Source organism: Lissotriton vulgaris, chromosome 1_1, assembly GCF_964263255.1.
Source record: "Lissotriton vulgaris chromosome 1_1, aLisVul1.2, whole genome shotgun sequence".
NCBI lineage: Eukaryota > Metazoa > Chordata > Amphibia > Caudata > Salamandridae > Lissotriton > Lissotriton vulgaris.
Window position 1 is genome coordinate 201,026,369 of NC_141685.1, and position 7,500 is coordinate 201,033,868.

Here is a 7,500-nt window from a genome sequence, read left to right on the forward strand (position 1 = left end):
TAATGGTGTTAGAGCCAGTATTCCTACCGGTCACAGTGCATGAGACTCATACATGACTTTTCTCTTTGCCTGCTTAGCGTAGCTCCCTGCTCCTCTGTTTGCGTGCTACCAGCCCGTGAGGCGTGTGTCTTGCCCATCCCATCTTCACTGTGTTATGTTGGACTTGACTTCTCTGTGAGCAGAGTCTCCTTCCCAGAGCAGGTGCTTTCTCTGAACTCTTGGCTTGTAAGACTGCTGGGAAAGGCCCTCCCTAGCCCCTCAGTCAGATAGATACATTTACCTGCAGAGCTCAGCTTGGGAGAAAGAGATTAGGCAGAGAGCACATAGGGGAAGGCCCACAGAGCACACTTTATTTTACATAAAAGCTCGGGCTTGTGGGAGGACAGGGACATGAGGGTTCTCATGGAAAGAAATCCCAGGAGTATTGATGGCTAGGCCCTGAAACACAACAATCCCGGAATGGCCAGGCACAAGATGCCTCTGCAATAGGCCTGACCCTAGGCTTCCGGAGTTCTTGATCTCCAGAGGCTCCAGTGATCTAAGCCCGACCAGGGCTGTGCCCGACCAGGGCGCGTTGGGAGAGCGTTAGGGACACGTAAAGGGGCGCAGGGCGCAGAACTCTGCCCGTTTCACCCCAGCATTTTGGGGAGGACACAGAATCTGGCAAAGCCAGTGGGAAGGATTTTCCAGGAGGAGAGTTCAGTGACATGATCTGAAACACAATAGTGCTGGTGATCTGGCGGGTGCATTCTGTGAGCCACTTCTGTCAGGAGCAGCCTGCCATCATGCCCTGATAACCACAACTCTAGTACCAAGCCAGTGACCTCAGCAAATGCAAAGACATTATTACTTATAGTCTCCTGCATCTGATTCTTGCCATCATCATGTGAAACGTTGGCGTTATCATGTCTGCTGCGCACCCTTTGTTCATATGTGTACAATTTAAGTGTGTGAACCTGACCACTGTCTTGGACAGAGCTCTGCCTGTGAACACACCATGTGAAGCATTGGTGGTTCAGTGGTAGAATTCTCGCCTGCCACGCGGGAGGCCCGGGTTCGATTCCCGGCCAATGCAAGGTTGCTTTCTTTTGACTTTGTTTTCGAAATGATATATATGAACTCAGTGGGGAATAAAATGGTAAGCAGTGACCCCGACGTGATTTGAACACGCAACCTTCTGATCTGGAGTCAGACGCGCTACCGTTGCGCCACGAGGTCCTTACACTTGCAGCCTTCGATGCCAGATGAACAAATGCTGTGGGCCTTTTGACTTATTTTCCTCTGCTTATATGCCTACGGTTGTATTACAGGGCTTGGCCTTTTGTTTTCTATCCTGATTATGGAAATTGACGGCAGGTGCAGTGAGAACGCTGAGGATTGAACTATTCAGGGAAAGGATCGCACGCAGGAAAGAGCAAAGGTACGTATCTGTGTTTCATGCAGACAAAAGGATACGTCCCTGGGTGGGCTTGAACCACCAACCTTTCGGATAACAGCCGAACACGCTAAGCGATTGCGCCACAGAGACTATTCGCTGTATACATTTCCTGAGACTCAATATATGTCTTGACATGTGTGCGCCTGCCTGGAGCTTGTATCATATAAGGCGTCTTTATGCCATACAGCATTTGTCATTTGCTTAGTGTCTTGTTACTGTTGTAATTTATGATGTGTAGACTACTGTCTAATGGTGTTAGAGCCAGTATTACTACCGATCACAGTGCATGAGACTCTTACATGACTTTTCTCTTTGCCTGCTTAGCGTAGCTCCCTGCTCCTCTGTTTGCGTGCTACCAGCCCGTGAGGCGTGTGTGTTGCCCATCCCATCTTCACTGTGTTATGTTGGACTTGTCTTCTCTGTGAGCAGAGTCTCCTTCCCAGAGCAGGTGCTTTCTCTGAACTCTTGGCTTGTAAGACTGCTGGGAAAGGCCCTCCCTAGCCCCTCAGTCAGATAGATACATTTACCTGCAGAGCTCAGCTTGGGAGAAAGAGATTAGGCAGAGAGCACATAGGGGAAGACCCACAGAGCACACTTTATTTTACATAAAAGCTCGGGCTTGTGGGAGGACAGGGACATGAGGGTTCTCATGGAAAGAAATCCCAGGAGTATTGATGGCTAGGCCCTGAAACACAACAATCCCGGAATGGCCAGGCACAAGATGCCTCTGCAATAGGCCTGACCCTAGGCTTCCGGAGTTCTTGATCTCCAGAGGCTCCAGTGATCTAAGCCCGACCAGGGCTGTGCCCGACCAGGGCGCGTTGGGAGAGCGTTAGGGACACGTAAAGGGGCGCAGGGCGCAGAACTCTGTCCGTATCACCCCAGCATTTTGGGGAGGACACAGAATCTGGCAAAGCCAGTGGGAAGGATTTTCCAGGAGGAGAGTTCAGTGACATGATCTGAAACACAATAGTGCTGGTGATCTGGCGGGTGCATTCTGTGAGCCACTTCTGTCAGGAGCAGCCTGCCATCATGCCCTGATAACCACAACTCTAGTACCAAGCCAGTGACCTCAGCAAATGCAAAGACATTATTACTTATAGTCTCCTGCATCTGATTCTTGCCATCATCATGTGAAACATTGGCGTTATCATGTCTGCTGCGCATCCTTTGTTCATATGTGTACAATTTAAGTGTGTGAACCTGACCACTGTCTTGGACAGAGCTCTGCCTGTGTACACACCATGTGAAGCATTGGTGGTTCAGTGGTAGAATTCTCGCCTGCCACGCGGGAGGCCCGGGTTCGATTCCCGGCCAATGCAAGGTTGCTTTCTTTTGACTTTGTTTTCGAAATGATATATATGAACTCAGTGGGGAATAAAATGGTAAGCAGTGACCCCGACGTGATTTGAACACGCAACCTTCTGATCTGGAGTCAGACGCGCTACCGTTGCGCCACGAGGTCCTCACACTTGCAGCCTTCGATGCCAGATGAACAAATGCTGTGGGCCTTTTGACTTATTTTCCTCTGCTTATATGCCTACGGTTGTATTACAGGGCTTGGCCTTTTGTTTTCTATCCTAATTATTGAAATTGACGGCAGGTGCAGTGAGAACGCTGAGGATTGAACTATTCAGGGAAAGGATCGCACGCAGGAAAGAGCAAAGGTACGTATCTGTGTTTCATGCAGACAAAAGGATACGTCCCTGGGTGGGCTTGAACCACCAACCTTTCAGTTAACAGCCGAACGTGCTAACCGATTGCGCCACAGAGACTATTGACTGCATACATTTCCTGAGACTCAATATATGTCTTGACATGTGTGCGCCTGCCTGGACCTTGTATTATATAAGGCGTCTTTATGCCATACAGCATTTGTCATTTGCTTAGTGTCTTGTTACTGTTGTAATTTATGATGTGTAGACTACTGTCTAATGGTGTTAGAGCCAGTATTACTACCGGTCACAGTGCATGAGACTCATACATGACTTTTCTCTTTGCCTGCTTAGCGTAGCTCCCTGCTCCTCTGTTTGCGTGCTACCAGCCCGTGAGGCGTGTGTCTTGCCCATCCCATCTTCACTGTGTTATGTTGGACTTGTCTTCTCTGTGAGCAGAGTCTCCTTCCCAGAGCAGGTGCTTTCTCGGAACTCTTGGCTTGTAAGACTGCTGGGAAAGGCCCTCCCTAGCCCCTCAGTCAGATAGATACATTTACCTGCAGAGCTCAGCTTGGGAGAAAGAAATTAGGCAGAGAGCACATAGGGGAAGGCCCACAGAGCACACTTTATTTTACATAAAAGCTCGGGCTTGTGGGAGGACAGGGACATGAGGGTTCTCATGGAAAGAAATCCCAGGAGTATTGATGGCTAGGCCCTGAAACACAACAATCCCGGAATGGCCAGGCACAAGATGCCTCTGCAATAGGCCTGACCCTAGGCTTCCGGAGTTCTTGATCTCCAGAGGCTCCAGTGATCTAAGCCCGACCAGGGCTGTGCCCGACCAGGGCGCGTTGGCAGAGCGTTAGGGACACGTAAAGGGGCGCAGGGCGCAGAACTCTGCCCGTTTCACCCCAGCATTTTGGGGAGGACACAGAATCTGGCAAAGCCAGTAAGAAGGATTTTCCAGGAGGAGAGTTCAGTGACATGATCTGAAACACAATAGTGCTGGTGATCTGGCGGGTGCATTCTGTGAGCCACTTCTGTCAGGAGCAGCCTGCCATCATGCCCTGATAACCACAACTCTAGTACCAAGCCAGTGACCTCAGCAAATGCAAAGACATTATTACTTATAGTCTCCTGCATCTGATTCTTGCCATCATCATGTGAAACGTTGGCGTTATCATGTCTGCTGCGCACCCTTTGTTCATATGTGTACAATTTAAGTGTGTGAACCTGACCACTGTCTTGGACAGAGCTCTGCCTGTGAACACACCATGTGAAGCATTGGTGGTTCAGTGGTAGAATTCTCGCCTGCCACGCGGGAGGCCCGGGTTCGATTCCCGGCCAATGCAAGGTTGCTTTCTTTTGACTTTGTTTTCGAAATGATATATATGAACTCAGTGGGGAATAAAATGGTAAGCAGTGACCCCGACGTGATTTGAACACGCAACCTTCTGATCTGGAGTCAGACGCGCTACCGTTGCGCCACGAGGTCCTTACACTTGCAGCCTTCGATGCCAGATGAACAAATGCTGTGGGCCTTTTGACTTATTTTCCTCTGCTTATATGCCTACGGTTGTATTACAGGGCTTGGCCTTTTGTTTTCTATCCTGATTATGGAAATTGACGGCAGGTGCAGTGAGAACGCTGAGGATTGAACTATTCAGGGAAAGGATCGCACGCAGGAAAGAGCAAAGGTACGTATCTGTGTTTCATGCAGACAAAAAGATACGTCCCTGGGTGGGCTTGAACCACCAACCTTTCGGATAACAGCCGAACACGCTAACCGATTGCGCCACAGAGACTATTCACTGTAGACATTTCCTGAGACTCAATATATGTCTTGACATGTGTGCGCCTGCCTGGAGCTTGTATTATATAAGGCGTCTTTATGCCATACAGCATTTGTCATTTGCTTAGTGTCTTGTTACTGTTGTAATTTATGATGTGTAGACTACTGTCTAATGGTGTTAGAGCCAGTATTACTACCGGTCACAGTGCATGAGACTCATACATGACTTTTCTCTTTGCCTGCTTAGCGTAGCTCCCTGCTCCTCTGTTTGCGTGCTACCAGCCCGTGAGGCGTGTGTCTTGCCCATCCCATCTTCACTGTGTTATGTTGGACTTGTCTTCTCTGTGAGCAGAGTCTCCTTCCCAGAGCAGGTGCTTTCTCTGAACTCTTGGCTTGTAAGACTGCTGGGAAAGGCCCTCCCTAGCCCCTCAGTCAGATAGATACATTTACCTGCAGAGCTCAGCTTGGGAGAAAGAGATTAGGCAGAGAGCACATAGGGGAAGGCCCACAGAGCACACTTTATTTTACATAAAAGCTCGGGCTTGTGGGAGGACAGGGACATGAGGGTTCTCATGGAAAGAAATCCCAGGAGTATTGATGGCTAGGCCCTGAAACACAACAATCCCGGAATGGCCAGGCACAAGATGCCTCTGCAATAGGCCTGACCCTAGGCTTCCGGAGTTCTTGATCTCCAGAGGCTCCAGTGATCTAAGCCCGACCGGGGCTGTGCCCGACCAGGGCGCGTTGGGAGCGCGTTAGGGACACGTAAAGGGGCGCAGGGCGCAGAACTCTGTCCGTATCACCCCAGCATTTTGGGGAGGACACAGAATCTGGCAAAGCCAGTGGGAAGGATTTTCCAGGAGGAGAGTTCAGTGACATGATCTGAAACACAATAGTGCTAGTGATCTGGCGGGTGCATTCTGTGAGCCACTTCTGTCAGGAGCAGCCTGCCATCATGCCCTGATAACCACAACTCTAGTACCAAGCCAGTGACCTCAGCAAATGCAAAGACATTATTACTTATAGTCTCCTGCATCTGATTCTTGCCATCATCATGTGAAACATTGGCGTTATCATGTCTGCTGCGCATCCTTTGTTCATATGTGTACAATTTAAGTGTGTGAACCTGACCACTGTCTTGGACAGAGCTCTGCCTGTGTACACACCATGTGAAGCATTGGTGGTTCAGTGGTAGAATTCTCGCCTGCCACGCGGGAGGCCCAGGTTTGATTCCCGGCCAATGCAAGGTTGCTTTCTTTTGACTTTGTTTTCGAAATGATATATATGAACTCAGTGGGGAATAAAATGGTAAGCAGTGACCCCGACGTGATTTGAACACGCAACCTTCTGATCTGGAGTCAGACGCGCTACCGTTGCGCCACGAGGTCCTTACACTTGCAGCCTTCGATGCCAGATGAACAAATGCTGTGGGCCTTTTGACTTATTTTCCTCTGCTTATATGCCTACGGTTGTATTACAGGGCTTGGCCTTTTGTTTTCTATCCTAATTATTGAAATTGACGGCAGGTGCAGTGAGAACGCAGAGGATTGAACTATTCAGGGAAAGGATCGCACGCAGGAAAGAGCAAAGGTACGTATCTGTGTTTCATGCAGACAAAAGGATACGTCCCTGGGTGGGCTTGAACCACCAACCTTTCGGTTAACAGCCGAACGTGCTAACCGATTGCGCCACAGAGACTATTGACTGCATACATTTCCTGAGACTCAATATATGTCTTGACATGTGAGCGGCTGCCTGGAGCTTGTATTATATAAGGCGTCTTTATGCCATACAGCATTTGTCATTTGCTTAGTGTCTTGTTACTGTTGTAATTTATGATGTGTAGACTACTGTCTAATGGTGTTAGAGCCAGTATTACTACCGGTCACAGTGCATGAGACTCATACATGACTTTTCTCTTTGCCTGCTTAGCGTAGCTCCCTGCTCCTCTGTTTGCGTGCTACCAGCCCGTGAGGCGTGTGTCTTGCCCATCCCATCTTCACTGTGTTATGTTGGACTTGTCTTCTCTGTGAGCAGAGTCTCCTTCCCAGAGCAGGTGCTTTCTCTGAACTCTTGGCTTGTAAGACTGCTGGGAAAGGCCCTCCCTAGCCCCTCAGTCAGATAGATACATTTACCTGCAGAGCTCAGCTTGGGAGAAAGAGATTAGGCAGAGAGCACATAGGGGAAGGCCCACAGAGCACACTTTATTTTACATAAAAGCTCGGGCTTGTGGGAGGACAGGGACATGAGGGTTCTCATGGAAAGAAATCCCAGGAGTATTGATGGCTAGGCCCTGAAACACAACAATCCCGGAATGGCCAGGCACAAGATGCCTCTGCAATAGGCCTGACCCTAGGCTTCCGGAGTTCTTGATCTCCAGAGGCTCCAGTGATCTAAGCCCGACCGGGGCTGTGCCCGACCAGGGCGCGTTGGGAGCGCGTTAGGGACACGTAAAGGGGCGCAGGGCGCAGAACTCTGTCCGTATCACCCCAGCATTTTGGGGAGGACACAGAATCTGGCAAAGCCAGTGGGAAGGATTTTCCAGGAGGAGAGTTCAGTGACATGATCTGAAACACAATAGTGCCTGTGATCTGGCGGGTGCATTCTGTGAGCCA

The 7,500-nt window shown here is 49.6% G+C and overlaps 12 non-coding genes across 12 annotated transcripts; 4 read left to right on the plus strand and 8 right to left on the minus strand.

Annotated features, from left to right (window-relative positions):
* The first annotated feature begins 1,004 nt into the window (after nt 1–1,004).
* On the plus strand, nt 1,005–1,075 carry TRNAG-GCC (transfer RNA glycine (anticodon GCC)). The gene has a single exon. It is a non-coding gene; the product is annotated as a tRNA-Gly (tRNA).
* A 71-nt stretch (nt 1,076–1,146) lies between these two features.
* TRNAW-CCA (transfer RNA tryptophan (anticodon CCA)) lies at nt 1,147–1,218 on the minus strand. The gene has a single exon. It is a non-coding gene; the product is annotated as a tRNA-Trp (tRNA).
* A 236-nt stretch (nt 1,219–1,454) lies between these two features.
* On the minus strand, nt 1,455–1,528 carry TRNAN-GUU (transfer RNA asparagine (anticodon GUU)). The gene has a single exon. It is a non-coding gene; the product is annotated as a tRNA-Asn (tRNA).
* Nucleotides 1,529–2,689: 1,161 nt separating this feature from the next.
* On the plus strand, nt 2,690–2,760 carry TRNAG-GCC (transfer RNA glycine (anticodon GCC)). Its single transcript has one exon. It is a non-coding gene; the product is annotated as a tRNA-Gly (tRNA).
* Nucleotides 2,761–2,831: 71 nt separating this feature from the next.
* TRNAW-CCA (transfer RNA tryptophan (anticodon CCA)) lies at nt 2,832–2,903 on the minus strand. The gene has a single exon. It is a non-coding gene; the product is annotated as a tRNA-Trp (tRNA).
* A 236-nt stretch (nt 2,904–3,139) lies between these two features.
* TRNAN-GUU (transfer RNA asparagine (anticodon GUU)) lies at nt 3,140–3,213 on the minus strand. The gene has a single exon. It is a non-coding gene; the product is annotated as a tRNA-Asn (tRNA).
* A 1,161-nt stretch (nt 3,214–4,374) lies between these two features.
* On the plus strand, nt 4,375–4,445 carry TRNAG-GCC (transfer RNA glycine (anticodon GCC)). The gene has a single exon. It is a non-coding gene; the product is annotated as a tRNA-Gly (tRNA).
* A 71-nt stretch (nt 4,446–4,516) lies between these two features.
* Nucleotides 4,517–4,588, minus strand: TRNAW-CCA (transfer RNA tryptophan (anticodon CCA)). The gene has a single exon. It is a non-coding gene; the product is annotated as a tRNA-Trp (tRNA).
* A 236-nt stretch (nt 4,589–4,824) lies between these two features.
* Nucleotides 4,825–4,898, minus strand: TRNAN-GUU (transfer RNA asparagine (anticodon GUU)). Its single transcript has one exon. It is a non-coding gene; the product is annotated as a tRNA-Asn (tRNA).
* Nucleotides 4,899–6,059: 1,161 nt separating this feature from the next.
* On the plus strand, nt 6,060–6,130 carry TRNAG-GCC (transfer RNA glycine (anticodon GCC)). The gene has a single exon. It is a non-coding gene; the product is annotated as a tRNA-Gly (tRNA).
* Nucleotides 6,131–6,201: 71 nt separating this feature from the next.
* TRNAW-CCA (transfer RNA tryptophan (anticodon CCA)) lies at nt 6,202–6,273 on the minus strand. Its single transcript has one exon. It is a non-coding gene; the product is annotated as a tRNA-Trp (tRNA).
* Nucleotides 6,274–6,509: 236 nt separating this feature from the next.
* TRNAN-GUU (transfer RNA asparagine (anticodon GUU)) lies at nt 6,510–6,583 on the minus strand. The gene has a single exon. It is a non-coding gene; the product is annotated as a tRNA-Asn (tRNA).
* Between the last annotated feature and the right edge of the window lie 917 nt (nt 6,584–7,500).